At 36.2% G+C, this 16,840-nt stretch overlaps 1 pseudogene; it reads left to right on the forward strand.

The window, feature by feature from the left end:
- Nucleotides 1–16,840, forward strand: part of LOC149842491 (protein S-acyltransferase 21-like) — a 76,183-nt pseudogene that overhangs the window by 32,930 nt on the left and 26,413 nt on the right.

Genomic DNA, 16,840 nt, shown 5'->3' on the forward strand with positions numbered 1-16,840 from the left:
TTTTACCCTACATAAATTCTAAACACAACAAAACTTCCTTTGGGTCATTTATCATTTCATGAATTTAAGTACAACATTAATATCAGTTAAAGCTATATGATAGAACAAAAATTTGACAACATACGTGTATTTATTCACTTTGGTGATATGAATTCACTAAGTCATCTAACTATCCTTGATACCAATATTATACATTCATTTATGCATGCATAATTATAAATAAAATGCATGAACAATAACAAAAGTCAAGCTTAAATGGGTAAAACTTAGGGTCCATAAGCAGGAACATGCCTGAAAACACTCTTAACCAATTTGAAACAGCTCTGAACCGGTCATCTAAGGGTTCAAACCGATTCTGAACCTTATGAATTGGTGTCAAGTATGAACAAAAGTTTATAAAAACCCTATAATCGTATGCCAAAATCTTTGTATCTTCTTATATTTATGAAAACAGGGTCTTAGCATCTCGGAACCAGTGAGAAACTTAAAGGAACCTGTCAAAAATGGCTCTGAACCGGTCCCGAAAAGGGTCAAATCAGTCACAGATCCGGTTCAGTCCAAATAGTGTCTGAACCCTTACTGGATCCGGGTCAGACTCAGTACTAACTGGATCCGGGTCAGACCCAATATAATATAGATCCGGGTCTGACCCAATATAATCTGGATCAAGGTCTGACCCGGTATAATCTGGATCCGGGTCTGACCTGTATTAACTGGATCCGAGTCTGACTCGGAATGAACCGGATCTGGGTTTGACCCGGTACTAACCGAATCTGGGTTTGACCCGGTATAAACATAACCCAGGACGAACCTGGTCTTTCCGGATCAGATCCATACCCGAACCCGATCCGGTTCCACCGATAAAAAGCAAAAAACAGAAAACTGAGGGTTTCTGTTTATAAAATCGGTAAAACTGAAAGGGGTTTTTTCCCATCTGGCCTGTCAGCGACCGATGTCACCTATCGGCGACCCACGTCACCTGTCGGCGACGCTCCTTCGACAATGCTTGCCGCCCGACACAGCCCCACAACTGAAATCCAATGTGCCCTGGATGTCGTACGTCGTCGGATGTTGCATGTCGACGGACGGTCCCTGACACCGGTGAATCGGTCGTCGAAAGCTACCATTTCCCGACGACACACCCTCATGGCAACCCCCACTGCTCGACGACAGAGGAAAGTAGAAAAAAGGAGGGGAGGTTTAAACCCCTTTCCGGCGGCTGGCGAAAGATGTCGGCATTGAAACACGGTGACCCCAACGACGGCTAATCACCCTACAGCCTGATGGCCACAGGTAAATATGAACCTTATGCGGGTTTTTTTTTACTCTGTCACCCCACGGCGACAGTCGTCGTCTATCGACGACACCATGTCGCCCCACGACGACCTAATGTCGACTGCCAGCATTCTCTACAAGTAAAACCTTTACCCTGCATTTTTTTGTAGCCGGTTGTCGCCGCCTGCGACCAACGTCGCCCCATGATGACTCCTCTATGCCAAAAAACACTATCGCCCCATGACGACATTCGCCGAAAAAAAATGCCAACGAGCCCTCGCAGCAGAAGCGTGGCATGGACCCATAACCCATTGTTGGGGTTTCACTTTTGCTGCAACGCATAACAAAACCGGAGAGAAGGTGTAAGTGTACCTGAGGCGGTCATCAAAAAATGGATGATGGCTTGTGGTTGGGGCTGGTGGCTGGAATAGGGTGAGCTTCGCTCCTCAGCCGGACTGCAGCCCTCTAATGAGTTCAAGCTCCTTCAACAGTCAGTGAGCAGGATCCTTCTTTCCCTCTTTAGTCAAAAAACTCAGAAAAGGTAAATTTCTTCCTTAACCCTTTTCTATGTTTTTCTCTTCATCCGGGTTTCTCATTGACACCCGTTTATATAACCACAGCAGGGGATCAGTTAGCGTAACTGTTTCCTCAATTTTTTGTATGTTTATCGGAAGGAACGCCAAAAGGGGAAGTTACCATATCGTGGGTAACTATCACACATCGTGGCTTATCCCAACATCCTTTTGATTGTCTCATTGAATTGTTCTTGCCTGCATTAAATTTTAGTTCTAAAAATTTGTTTTTTTATGGGAATTTTTGTTGATTTTTTGCTTCCGCTATTGTTTGGTTTACTCTTTTTTATTATTTCCTTTGAGTTGTTTGTTGTAGATCACAATACAACTTAGGGTACATTATAGAGTATTGCATGAACTCATGGGACTGTAATGGAAAAGTAAAAAAGCAATTGGTCCCAAGTGCTAAGAATTATGCTATGTAGCTAGTAGCTCTCAAAATGTAAAAGTTCCAAATGTAAGAATAATATAGTGATCCAGCTGATCTTTATCGTTTTGTTTATTTTCTTTTTGGTCTCCAGACAAAAAAGAAAAAAATCTTCTATATTTTCTTTGAATGTTTGGGGATATTAAGAAGTATTTTTATCTTTAAATTATAACAAAAAAAAGAAAGCAATGATAAATATATTGCATGTAAAATGTAATTTGTATAATCAGTGTTTTTCATTCAAATTTTTTAATTTTTTTTTGGAGAAATTATTTGATTTTTTCAAGATTTTGCTGATAAAAACTTGAGAAAAAAATATATATTTTTAAATCTCAAGAGAAATTCACAACCGAGAAAATTTGTTTTAAACTTTTGTCAAACACACCCTTAATGACAAGTTTCAGGTCTTTAAGATCAATTTATTAGATCATTTTGCCAATAGGCTCCGCACACCTCGCTATGGAAGAGCGTTCAAGCTTAGTTACCCTGCTGCACGCACAAGGACACGACACGGATAAAGTCGAGCATAGTGACAAAAGTTTAAAACAGTAATTCTTGGTTGTGAATTTCTTGGGAGATTTTCAACTTTCTGAATAATTCTCGAGTTTATTCGGCAAAATCTTGGGGAAAATATTAAAAAATTCAAATAAATTCTCAAAATATAAAAAATAAAACGAAAATGAACTAATTACACAATTAATTTTACATGCAAAAAAAATATATAAAATCTATTTTCAATCCCACTAACCATATCTAAGCCGTATCAAACATCAAAAAAAGAAGCAATTCAATTCACTTAACACCACCAACAACAAAACAATTCAATTCACTCCATGTGAACCAAACAAAATATGTAACATAACAAACTCTGAGTTTCTGACAACAAGAAAAGAAATTTATGAAGACGTGGTCAAGACAATAATAGGGCATCCTCTACGACATGAACCAAGGGCCTCTTAGTGACATACTGAACATTGGATGGCCTTTGCACTTGAAGGGATACCATTTATGTATCTTAGTGACATACTGATCCCTTGTTTTGGACTGGTAGAACCAATCCATGCTAATATCATTAAAACCAATATTTTTGTTTTGGTTAGAGAGCCATTTACCGAAAGAAGAGGATTCCGCCCTGGGGACCTCCCCAAGTAAGAACTCTCTCTCTCTCTTCCCTCTTTCCCCTGAACAAACTAGCCCGCAGAGAGGAAAAAGAGAAAAGGTCACACCTCAAAGCAGACTAGGTTGTGGTGCATTGCCCCCTCCACACAAGGATGGCATCCTTTGGGCAGACATAATAACTTCGAAAAAAGAAAGAAAGTTGGGCTATTTTAATCCCAAACTGGAAAAAAACAAAGAAAAAACCCTACTAACAGTCAGTGCTATCGGTGATTTACCCACCCATAAGGGTATGTTTGATGGCTTGTCCAGGGTTAGATTAAATCAAGGTTGTTAAATGCGATGAGGCGAAGCGAGGCGTTGAGCATGTTATGAAGCAGGCGTTGAAGCGTAAGCTTCATGATCAAAATAATAAAATATATAATATTAAAGAGGACACTGATTTTTCATTTTTAATTAATAAAACTTATTTTTGATATTTGATAGATAAACTTACATTTTTAGTGAAACACTATTAGAAGGCATCAAAATCATATTAAATATTAAAGTAATGTTTTAAATTTTGAGCTTATGAAGCCGAACCGTTTATCTAATCGGATCCGTTTGCAATTTTGAAATTCTCCCACTTCTGCAAATTTAATTTTTGGATAAGCACACGCAAAGACTTCACAAATTCATATTTAATATTCAGAAACTAAATGATGGAACTGATTCTGATTAAATTTAGGATTCTCATGTAAATGCAAATCAGATTCTACAATTTCTGAAATAAATAGATTGAGGCACATGAACAACACCGAAACAAGTTTGTGTTCGAAATCTGTTTCACAAGAAAAATATATTGGAAAGTACAATCCTATTTAATGCAGAATATGAAAAATATTTATAAACAAACATTGTGATAACACTTTCAGTGAAATAACCTTCATTAAACCGTCATGGTGCAGGCGGGTGCGCTCATTAAAACGTCGCACATGACCCAACTACAAAAAAAAACTTCATTAAGCCACACTCTGAACTAACCTTACGCTTCAGGTATTGAGGGTGTGCCTCAATACCTTGAGCGTGCGCCTCGCCTCTGAGGCGTACGCTTCAGGTACTGAGGCGTACGCTTCAGGTACTGAGGCGTACACCTCTCACAACACTGGATTAAATGAACAAAAAGAAGGGAACCAAACATTGGTTTTGTTCGTTCCGTAACAATTGTTTCAAGTCCAATGTTTGTTTGGACAGTAATCAAATGCTATGCTTCAAAAATTCGTTGTTTGATGACAATGTGCGGACAACTTGGGCAGTCACGCATAATGGGTCAAATTACTTCATTTTGGATCGTATGACCCAATCCACCCACCATTTTATATGTTTTAACAAGTTTATTATATTTTTTTGCCCGAATATAGATTTAATTACAAAATTATATCTAAAATCATGAATTTTTGGCCAAAATATGGATTTGGAATTGGATTTTTGCCCTGAATATGGATCTTGAATGAGATTTTTGCCCTGAATATGAATTTTAAATTAGATTTTTGCCCCGAATATGAATCTCAAATTGGATATTTGCCCTGAATATGGTTTTTTTTCTCGAATATAAATCTCAAATTGAATTTTTGCCCTGAATTTAATCGACAACTTGAAGATCCAATGATTTTCAATGAAAATCATGGTCCCAAATTGTTTTGGATGAGAGTCGTAATTATGGTTAAAGCTGTAAGCTTTTGAAAGTACATGGCTGTGTGATCTATAACATTAATGGGAGATTGATACTTGTTTTAAAGGGTGGTTGTTGTCTAAAAGTAGCGCACTGACTAAACCCATGAGTTAGGCAGGATTTATTCAGATTTTTCATTTCTATTCTATCTCTATTTATTTCTGTCTTATAAAATCTGACCATGGTCTTAATATAGTAAAATATGTAGACATATTGATGATCAGGGATGAATCTGTTGGTGACGTCTTTAGGAGGTCACACATTCAGGAATAGTTATAGATCAATGTGCTTAGGCATCTGATGTGTCTCCTCATATGGACACACTGGTCTTTGCAAGATAAACTTTCAACTATGAGTTTCATGGCCGTGATCTTCCTGCTTATACTTGTTCTATGGATAAGCTGGAACATAAGATATGACCGTTTTAGTTGACATGACCGTATGCCATGTTCATAACCTTAGTTTTTTTAATGATATATATATATATATATATATATATATATATATATATATATATATATATATATACACACACACACACACTACACTGGACTGTACCATACTCTTCAGCAGAAACTTTAGGTGTGTGCTGTATCTGATCAATCTGACCCAGTGGTTGAGTTCAGCATTGTTTCTTTATTAGAAATTGCACTTTAGATCAAGTGGCTTTGATGTAAAAAAGATGATTTTTTCAATTGTGAAATTTTCAGTACTTGTGAGCCATTGGTTTTTGAAGCTCTTAAAAACCTGCTTACACAACATGGTTTCATGATCCGAAATATATTTTGACTAAACAAACTATGCAGATCATATTCATAGGGTTTAATCCACCAAAAAAAAGTGAAAAAACAGGGGGTGTCTATAAGAGAGTTCGGAACTGAATTTAGCCAATATTTTCCCAACCACAAACAAGCCCCTCAGGAAATTTGAAATGTTGTGGCCAAGTGGATGAGTAATGTTTCTTAATAAAGGGTCCTTAATTTAATTCTTACCACTATTTAGTATGAATGTTCAAATTTTCATCATGTATTTTTGCATCTTATGCTTGTCATTTCTCATTGAATGATTTTGTTCCCGACAGGTTGTAGCTATAACCGTGTTCTTCTTGCTGGCTGTTGCATTCAATGCCTTTTTTGCACCATTTCTTGGCAAGAATGTGTTTGAATATGTGGCAATAGGAGTTTATACTCCAGTGGTAAGGGGAAACTTGTCTTAATTGCTCACCACCTTCATTGAATGGCCATTTGTCAAGGAAATATTGTACATGATTATCATTTTCTTTGTGCTCTTCAAAACTTTTCAGGCACTCTTGGTTTTTATATTGTATGTTCGATGCACAGCTATTGATCCTGCTGATCCCGGCATCTTAATAAGCCCTGATGAACGATTGACTGGTAAAATCAATATTAGTTTGCCTGGTCAGTTGTTGTTTCCCTAAACTGCTGATGAGTCTATGGTCATACTTATCAACACCATGTGAAAATGTAAAATCAGGTAAAAAACCTTCTCTAGGAGAATCTGAAAATATAGAGCTAAGGTACTCAGGAAATTCTGTGAAGCAGAAATCTGGTTGTTGTTCTTGCATTGGAGGGTTCTTCTGTGGGTGGCTGGTGAAAGAAGATTGCTGGAAAAATAAAGATGTTAATCAGCAAGAAGCCAATGAAGAAGATGTCTTATTCTGCACATTGTGCAATGTAGAGGTACATATGGCTTCTCGTTTTCTACTGTTCCAAAAAATTTCACGTATCGAAGCTTTTTGTTCTTATTTTTTTGGTATTTTTTATTGATAATTAATCCCTGATCTTTATTGATTGTAAACCTTTTATCACTATGAATCTGCTGTAATGAAAATAGCGAAAGCACCAATAATCCAAAGATCTCTTTAAAAGAGTCAAACAAAGAGCCAAGAACACAAGCAGGTAAAGTGCACAAATAAGGGGTGAAGTGCCTAAAAGGCAAAAAAGTATTATTGAAAAGAGAGACAAAGTGGGCTGAAAAGCCTTATCTTTACAAGAGGAAAAGCTCCTTTATTTATAGAGGAGCCAACACCTTAGAGCGGGACCACAAGGGGCTCCCTTCTGGTCGTTGGGAGCCCCAAGGGCTATGTCACAGGGATTCGGCTAGCAGGGTGCCGCACCCGCGTCGACTCGACGCGGGTGCGGGTGCTAGTGCCGCACCGGGTGCGGTCAACCCGATCCTGGGTGCGTTGACCGCACCCAGGATCATTTATGTCCTTTTTTTATTTTTTTATTTTTAAAAATTGCCCCTGCGAATTTTTTTTTAAAAAAAAAATCTGCTGACAGCAGTTGTCAGTTGCTGTCAGCTCCTGACTTTTCAATGATGGTGGTAGCCTTGCTTGTGCTATCGTGCAGCTGTATATAAAAAAAATATCTGCTGCTGTCAGGAGCTGACAGCTGCTGTCAGGAGCTGACAGCTGCTGTCAGCTCCTGACTTTTCAATGATGGTGGTAGCCTTGCTTGTGCTATCATGCAGCTGTATATAAAAAAAAAAATCTGCTGCTGTCAGGAGCTGACAGCTGCTGTCAGGAGCTGGCAGCTGCTGTCAGCTCCTGACTTTTCAATGATGGTGGTAGCCTTGCTTGTGCTATCGTGCAGCTGTATATAAAAAAAAACTGACAGCAGCTGTGATAGCTGCTGACTTTTCAATGATGGTGGTAGCTTTGCTTGTGCTATCGTGCAGCTGTATATACAAAAAAAAATCTGCTGACAGCAGTTGTCAGCTCCTGACTTTTCAATGATGGTGGTAGCCTTGCTTGTGCTATCGTGTAAAATTTGAAAAAACCCGCCCCCCGACCCCTTATATATATATATATATATATATATATATATATATATATATATATATATATATATATATATATATATATATATATATATATATATATATATATATATATATTTATTTATTTATTTATTTACATTTTTGCCCCTGTCGCACCCCCGCACCCGGGTTTTTTGGAAGTGCCGAATTCCCGCACCCGCACCCATGTGACATAGCCCAAGGGTCATAAATATGACCATTGGGGCCCCAACGACTAGATGGGTGGGGCCCCTTAGTGGTCCAATTACAATAAAACAAAAAAAGAAAAAAGATAAATAAAAAGATAAAAAAGAAAGAAAAAGGAAAAACCTAAAAACAAAAAGTACAAGGTAATTTACCAAAATACCCCTATATGGTATTTGGATGAACATAAAAAATGCAAATGAGTTATATGTATATATATACATATATGTATATATATATATATACTTATATATATACATGCGTTATATATATATATATATATATATATATATATATATATATATATATATATATATACACACACACATTTTAACACGCCTCCTCAAACTTTACGGGGAGAAGACCAAAAGTTTGCCAAGAAGAAACATAAAACGCGGAGTTGGAAGCACTTTGGTGAAGAAGTCAGCCAACAAATATTCTGAAGTAACATATGGTGGTGTGATGGTTCATTTGAGAAATTCGTCTCGAACATAGTGGCAATTTATTTCAATATGCTTGATACGCTCATGGAATGTATAATTGCTTGCGATGTAAATCGCGCTCTTGTTATCACAACACATCTTGATGGAAGAAGAAATGAGGATGCCCATGTCATAAAGGAGACTTCTGAGCCACACAATTTTCATAGTTGTCATCGACATGGCCTGATATTCAGCTTCAGTAGATGATAGAGAAACTTTTTGTCGCTTCTTACATCTCCATGAAATGAGGGATTCTCCTAAAAAAATGCAAAAACTAGTAGTTGAGATTCGATCATTGGGATTTCCTCATCAGTCTGCATCAGTAAAAAAAATTAATTCAAGAGATGAAGAAGAGGATAAGAAAAGCCCTTTGGAGATGGTGTTCTTGATGTATCGCACAATTCGCATCACGGCCGCCATGTGAACTGTAGTAGGAGCATGTTGAAATTGACTTGCAGTATGAACCACATGAGCAATATCCGGACGAGTGATGAATAAGTAAGTAAGGGATCTAATCAATTGCCGATAGGGGGTAGGATCCTCAAGAAGAATGTCATCCTCAAGTCTCAACTTTGCATTTATAACTTCAGGAGTTTCAACTTTCTTTTCATCTAAAACTTCTGATTTGGTATAGATGTTTGCTACTAATTTCATTTGAGATAGAATGTATCCTCGAGGAGAATACGCCACTTCAATACCTAAAAAATATCTCAAAAATCCCAAGTCAGACATATCTAAAGTTTTCTTTAACATAGACTTTACATCATTTACTACCTTTTTGTCACTTCCAATGATGATCATATGATCAACATACAGAAGTAGAATAACAATGAAGTCACCTATTTTCTTAACAAAAAAAATAGTGTTGGTGTAACAAGAAATAAAACCCAAATTGATTAATGCATTACTAAACTTGTCATACCAAGTTTTAGGAGCTTGCTTAAGGCCATATAATGTCTTTTTTAATTTCAAAATTTTACCATTTAAATTCATGCCAGGAGGTGGTTCCATATAAACTTCTTCACCCAGATCTCCATTTAAAAAGGCATTCTTGACATCAAGTTGAAAAATGGGTCATTTTTTAATAGAGGCTATTGCAATACGGGTTCGAACACTAGTCATTCGAGCAACAGGGGCAAAAGTCTCTTCATATTCTTAGGCATATCCTTTGGCTACTAATCAAGCCTTAAATCTTTCAAAAGAACCATCACTTTTTTTTTACTTTAAAAACCCATCTACATCCAATGGGTTTCTTGCCATTAGGAGGATCGATGATTTCCCAAGTTTGTGCTTTATTAAGTGCATTAAGTTCAAGTTTCATTGCTTCATTCCAATGGGCATATTGTTTGGCATCATTATAATGGAATTGTTCATGGAAAGAATAAAGAGCTAACAAACAAGCTCAAAAATTTGGAGAAAAAGAATCATAAGATACAAATCTATTAGGTATTTTAGAAATACGATTTGATCTTCTTTGAGAGGATTCTTCTAACGATTCATTTTGAGAGAATTTTTCAAGGGTACAAGGAATATTATTTTCATTTCTTCTAGTATAAACTTGTGTGTGACTCGTTATATTTTCATTTAAATTTTCATGTAGATCATGTTGCTCATCATTTTGAGGTTCAATATGATCTTCAATGACAACTTCAGGAGTTTCAATAGTTTCAACATGATTGTCTATGCATTTTTCTTGAGGTAACAAGTCAAACAAAAAAGAATAATCAACATTTTCATTTAGGTTATGAGAAAAACCATTTTCTTCTTCTAGAAAAGTGACATCTTTTGAGATATAAAGTTTGTTATTTAATAGGTCAAAACAACAGTAACCTTTTTTGTTTTTTGCCATATCTTAAGAAAATACATTCAATTGCCCTTGAAGAAAGTTTATCGATTTTGTGAGTTAGAACAAAACACTTACATCCAAAAATTCTTAGCTTTTATAGTCGGGAGACATATTGTAAAGTTTTTCAAACGGAGAAAGATTTTTTAAAGAAGATGAGGGTGTTCTATTAATTAAATATGTTGAAGTCAGAACAACTTCGGCCAAAAAGGATTTTGGAATATTTTGGGAGACTAATAGAGTTTTTGTTGTCTCTATTATGTGTCTATGTTTTCTTTTCGCAAGACCATTTTGTTGTGGAGTGTTTTGACAAGAACGTTGAAAATTTTTATTTTCTTTTAAATAACTTTGAAAATCATTGGACATGTATTCACTTCTCGAGTCAGATCTTAAGAATGGACAGGTTTCCTAAAAATTGATTTTTAACCATTACATGAAATTCTTTGAAAAAAGAGAAAACCTCAGATTTACGATTTAAGAAGTAAATCCATGTAAATTGAGTAAAATCGTCAACAAAGACAATGTAATATGAGAAACCACCTTTAGATATAATAGGAGAGGGACCTCATACATCAGAATGGACAAGTTCGAACGGCCGCATGGGAACATAATTTCTTAAGGAAATGGAATGACTTTAGATTTTTCGAAAATGCAATCTTTACAAGTTATGTGTTTGTCTTTACAAGTATTGTCCAAAAAAGGGAAAAGAGACATCTTTAAAAAGTTCGAATGACCAAGTCTCTTATGCCAAACTTCAATATTTTTGACATTTACAAAATTACAAAATGACTTGGATGGAAGAGTCAAAAAATCCATAAAATAAAGATCGCCCCTCCTATGGCCTTGCCCAATCCTGCACGGTGCAATATTTAGGTGAGAAAGAGACTTGTCAACCATGGTCGGTAATTTGAGAGACCGAAAAAAGATTTAAGTTAACTTTTGGAACAACTCTTACTTTAGGGACAATTTTTTTTTGAGAAGATTTCAAGTCAAGTGTTCTAATACTTTCAAGTTTTAGAGATGTCCCATCGGCCGTTGAAACATATGAAGATATAGGGTCGAAAAAAACATTCGAAAGAGAGTTTTTATGAGATGTCATATGAAAAGAAGCACCAGAGTCTAGTATCCACATACCTGGAGGTGATGATGAATAAGCTATGACGTCTCCAAAAGTTGATGTTGATGAAATCTTGAGAAGATGTTGGAGGACTTCAGAAATTTGACAAAGAGTTTCTTTAATATCTCCTCATTTGATATTTTTTTCTTCCTTCTTTGGAGAGTTTTCTCCAACCGCGTCCACCGTTCCTTTAAGCTTTGGACAAACCGACTTAATATGCCTCAGTTCATTACAATGGTGACAAATCACTCCCTTTCTATACCTATTATTTTTGGAAAAATAAGGCGGTCTATATGCTTTTACATTTGTTTCTGGCCTAGTAACGGTCAAAATTTCATCATTCTTAGGACTTATGCCAAGACAAGTTTCCGCTTGACATACTTCGGCAAGTGCATCTTCAATAGGTAAGGTTTTACTTCTATGAATAAGAGATGCCCTAACTTGTTCAAATTCGGCCTAAGCCCATGAAGAAATTGAAAGAAATGCTCTTTTTCAATTTGTTCTCTTCTTAACTCAATATCTTTCAGAGCTACCTACTTGGGCTCAAGAAGAGCGAGTTCATCCCAAAGAGGGGTTAAAGCACTAAAATAATCACGGACACTCATGTTTGCTTGTCTAGTAGATCTATTTTTTTCTTGGCAAAAAAATTGTCTAGCTAGATCTTTTTTGGTATACATACCCTTAAGGAAGAATCATGCTTCATTGGCTCTCCTAAATTTCACAATGTTGGCACAATTTTTAATATCAACATTGTTCATGAACCATTGTTACTTTCCCAATCTTCTACCTTGGATTAGTGCTCATTAATGGCTTTGATGCGGTCATCTCCATCTAGAGCTCTCTCAACACCTCCTTCAATTTTGGTGAGTTTTAAAGTGGGTTCAAGAGTGGTGCCCATCACAAAGCCCCACAACTTCTTATCTCTTGGATGTTTTTTCATAGCCGATGCCCACATAAGATAGTTTGCGCCATTGAGTTTGAAGGAGAGCTCAACTCTTGATTCATGCTCCATTGATGACGGGAAAAATAGAAAATGAAGAGCTCCAAAGATCTTTTAAGAATATTGAAAATCCAATGGCTCTGATACCATGTAATTAAAATAGCGGAAGCACCAATAATCCAAAGATCTCTTTAAAAGAGTCTAACAAAGAGCCAAGAACACAAGCACGTAAAGTGCACAAATAACCCACTAAGGGGTGAAGTACCTAAAAGACAAAACGTATTATTGAAAAGAGAGACAAAGTGGGCTGAAAAGCCTTATCTTTACAAGAAGAAAAGCTCCTCTATTTATAGAGGAGCCAACACCTTAGAGGGGGACCACAAGGGGCTACCTTCTAGTCATTGGGAGCCCCAACGACTAGATGGGTGGGGCCCCTTAGTGGTCCAATTACAATAAAACAAAAAAAGAAAAAAGAAAGAAAAAGGAAAAACCTAAAAACAAAAAGTACAAGGTAATTTACCAAAATACCCCTATCGGGTATTTTGATGAACATAAAAAATGCAAATGAGTTATATGTATATATATATACTTATATATAAGTATATATATATATATATATATATATATATATATATATATATATATATATATATTTATATATACACATTTTAACATCTGCTTCATGGAAACATCATGTTGCATTTGCCATTTTATTTTCGGCTTTAAGTTATTTTTATTTGAGCATTATACATTGTAGTTATTTTGTAGTAGTGCAAATTTCAATAGCTATTAATACAATGACATCTTCATAAACTTGGATATTTTCTCTTGTTAATATTGTGGATTTTGGTATTTTAGTTCCTTGTTGGCTGTCTAAGCAAAGTCGGAGGAAAAGATTTCTTGGTAGTTAACAAGAATCATTGGCTTTTCTGATTTAATTGTCGGTCCTATTGTTGTACTACTTAACATTAAAAAAAATTAGTGAAAACGGCATTAATATGCAAGATTGTGTAGTTAATGCTGTGGATTATCACAATGGGTACACTTGGGTGGCATTCCAGTAATAGTATCTTAGAACACAAGTGCTTTAGGTTCTCATTTATCCATTTCCTTTTATTAGTTTTGACGCTTAGTCAAGATTTGTGTAGATGATGTATTAGAGTGGTATCTTGGGGGCATATATCTGCTACAGTCAATTGTGTGCACAATCGACTTTTTGGCCTTGTGAAATTTCAACCTTTGATACTTCTATTGGTGCTTCCACACAGATCTTGGCTGCTATACAATCAATTTCCTGGATGTGGAATTGCCAGTTTGATTTGACATCTTGCACTATGACATGCATGTGGGAAGAATGTAGTTCTTAATTTCAGTGTTGTTAGAGGCGAACGCCTGAGTACCTAAAGCGTACGCCTTAGAGGCGAAGCGCAAGCTCAAGGAACCGAGGCGCTGTAGGGAGGCGTTTGCAGACTCGAAGCGCACACTTCACATGGGTGAAGCGCACGCCTCACGTCGAGGTGTGCTTCGCTTCTAAGGCATACGCATCATGTTACTCTTTTTTAAGTTGGATCAGGAGATTCAGGACCCTAAATTAATCTGACCCGTTTAAACTTTAACCCATCTTACGTTCTTAACTCTTAAACAAACAAAAACCTACATTTTTTACCTGTCTTCTTCTTTGCAACCCAGTCTTGGAGGCTTGGAGCAGATGAAACAGTGAAGGGAAGTAGTAGCAGAAGTTCAGAACTCAGCAGTAGCATCGGCGGTGACATCATCGCGAGCTACCTGTTGGACAAGGTATTTTTTAATCTCTAATCCCTTTTCTGCTCATCTGTTGCTATTTTTTTTTTAATACTGAAGGGGAACATGATTCTTGGTTCAGTATTTTTTTTGAATACTGAAGGAGAACATCACCGCAAGCTACCAGTCCAATATTTTTTTTTAATACTGAAGGGGAGCCCTTAACAGATCTTCCAGATCGACTTTTTCTCAAGCTTCTTTGACTTCTCAGAAGGGGGAAGAACTAACGAGATATTAGGGTAAGAGGAGTATTGTTAAAAAACAAGATCATTTCCTGCAAATAATAAATTTGGAAACCGTTGCAGACTATGTCACAGGGATTCGGCTAGCAGGGTGTTGCACCCGCGTCGATGTGACTCGATGCGGGTGCGGTCAACCCAACCCTGGGTGCGTTGACCGCACCCAGGGTCATTTCAGTCCATTTTTTGGATTTTTTTTAAAAAAAAATTGCCCTATAAAATGGGCTGCGAAATTTAAAAAAAAAAAGAAATAATAATCGCTCTTGAAAGCATTAACGATAAAATCGTGATATGTTGAAAATATTGCTTTCTACTTGTTATGTAGCAGAAAATTGTTGTCCAATATGGAATTAAACTTTTTAGAAATCAGAGTTAATTAATATGCATTAAGTAATGTGCATCATTTTAGGCTAATTAATTGTTGGTTTAGATGGTTTTCCATAAAACAAACTTTGGAAAGTAGTAACTCATTAAGAAAAGAAAAAACGTTCAAAATTCGAAGCCTTGGGAAGTGTAACTCAATTACTTTGATTGAGTGTTTTCGAGTAAAGCCTTTAATATGGTACATAGCTTGGTTTTTTCTTTTCCAATTTAGCCTTTTATGTTTTAAGTATTAGTTTAATGATTTTGACTAAAAGAACATGAGATTAAAAAAATTATTCAAAATTCACCAGGAAAACACGTGCAATAATTTCTCGTTTTAAACTTTTGTCACTATGATGTACACCTAAATTTATTTCTCGATTAATTTCAATTTTTTGTTATGATCAAAGTTTAAATTCCAACCTCGTTTATCCAAAGCCTAGCCATATGATTATGGACGAGCCATTGTCTACTTATGATGATTATACCAGGTATAGATCCGGGTTCAATTGATTTACATGAACCAGACCCAAATTATACCCAGTAAAATCATATGTCGGCTAAATTTTGACCAATGAATCAATTGCACTATTGACTATTCAATTCATGTCAACCAAATTTTGACCAATGAGAGGCTTGAGGTGTTTCTTTTCTTCCCAATCGGGTCAGGTGTTCGATCGACCTGAATCCATTTAATTAGTTTTGGTAGAAAGTTTCGGATCTGATTCTCGTAAGCAGGTACATCTGTGATGCATGGGACTTGTCACTTTTTTTCCAAACGAGTTCTTGAGAATTTTGGTGAAAAATAAAGGTCGTGATGAGTTTAGGAAGTTGGAATCTCTAGATTCGTGAAAGTAGAAAATTCATGTTTGCCATTTTCTCTTTTTTTTTGTCTGACTCGTGTCTCTCTCTCTATATATATATATATATTTATTTATTTATTTTTTGCCGCACCCCCGCACCCGGGTTTTTTGGAAGTGCCATATCCCCGCACCCGCACCCGCACCCATGTGACATAGGTTGCAGAGATTTGGGTAAAGTTCCATTGCAGAGATTTGGAACTAGTGCATCGAATGTTTGAATGAAATCCACTCCTTATAAGAGTATGTTTTAAGAATACTCTTATGAAAAAATTTAGGTTTTCAGTAAAGATTACATATATGATGAAGGTAGTAGTTGGAACTAGTTCTGTATTCTAGCTGATCACCAACTAGTTAAGATTAGGGTTTTTAGGTTTTGTTTTACATCTACCAAACTACTAAAGATTTGGGTAGATTTGGGTATACTTTGCCACAATGCCTAAGCAACACAACTTATAACATACAAAAAGCCAATTAAGAAGTGGAGGAACAGAGGAAGTACAATTGATTTATTTCAGCAAGAACACAAGCCACTTGAGGACTTCTCGTTTTTTTCTGTAATAGGCACGCTATCTAATGTCTCAAAAAATAATACGAAGACAAGAAAGTAGGAAGTTGAAAAGGATGTTGAAGCTCAAGACTCCAACGCTTCTACCCTTTGGGGAGTGTTGATATATTTATATTTACTTCTTGGCATTTCGGACTAATTTTTCATGTGAAAAGTTCATCTGAAATCACACAAACAAGATCGTGAGGGGCAAGAATCTGGGTATGTATAAGTATTACAAGGCTCTTAACAAGACTATGATATGAAATTTTTCTCTTGGTGCAAAGAGAATTTACAAGGTTTTCATTCATCCAAACAACAATTGGTTTTGCACGAAGGGGAAGGATAGAGAATTCTATGTTTAGTTCTGAATTTAGTTCTTGATTAAATCTATCTCATCTAGGGCTAAGATGTGTTGGAAACTTAAGAATAGTCTCGTATTGAGCGTGATTTTGTAAAATTTTTATTATTATTATGCATGAGTACTATTTGGATTGGATGATAGAGATGCTTTTAAATATATG

The sequence above is a fragment of the Nuphar pumila genome, chromosome 3 (genome assembly GCF_984573655.1).
Source record: "Nuphar pumila chromosome 3, dmNupPumi1.hap1.1, whole genome shotgun sequence".
Taxonomy (NCBI): Eukaryota; Viridiplantae; Streptophyta; class Magnoliopsida; order Nymphaeales; family Nymphaeaceae; genus Nuphar; species Nuphar pumila.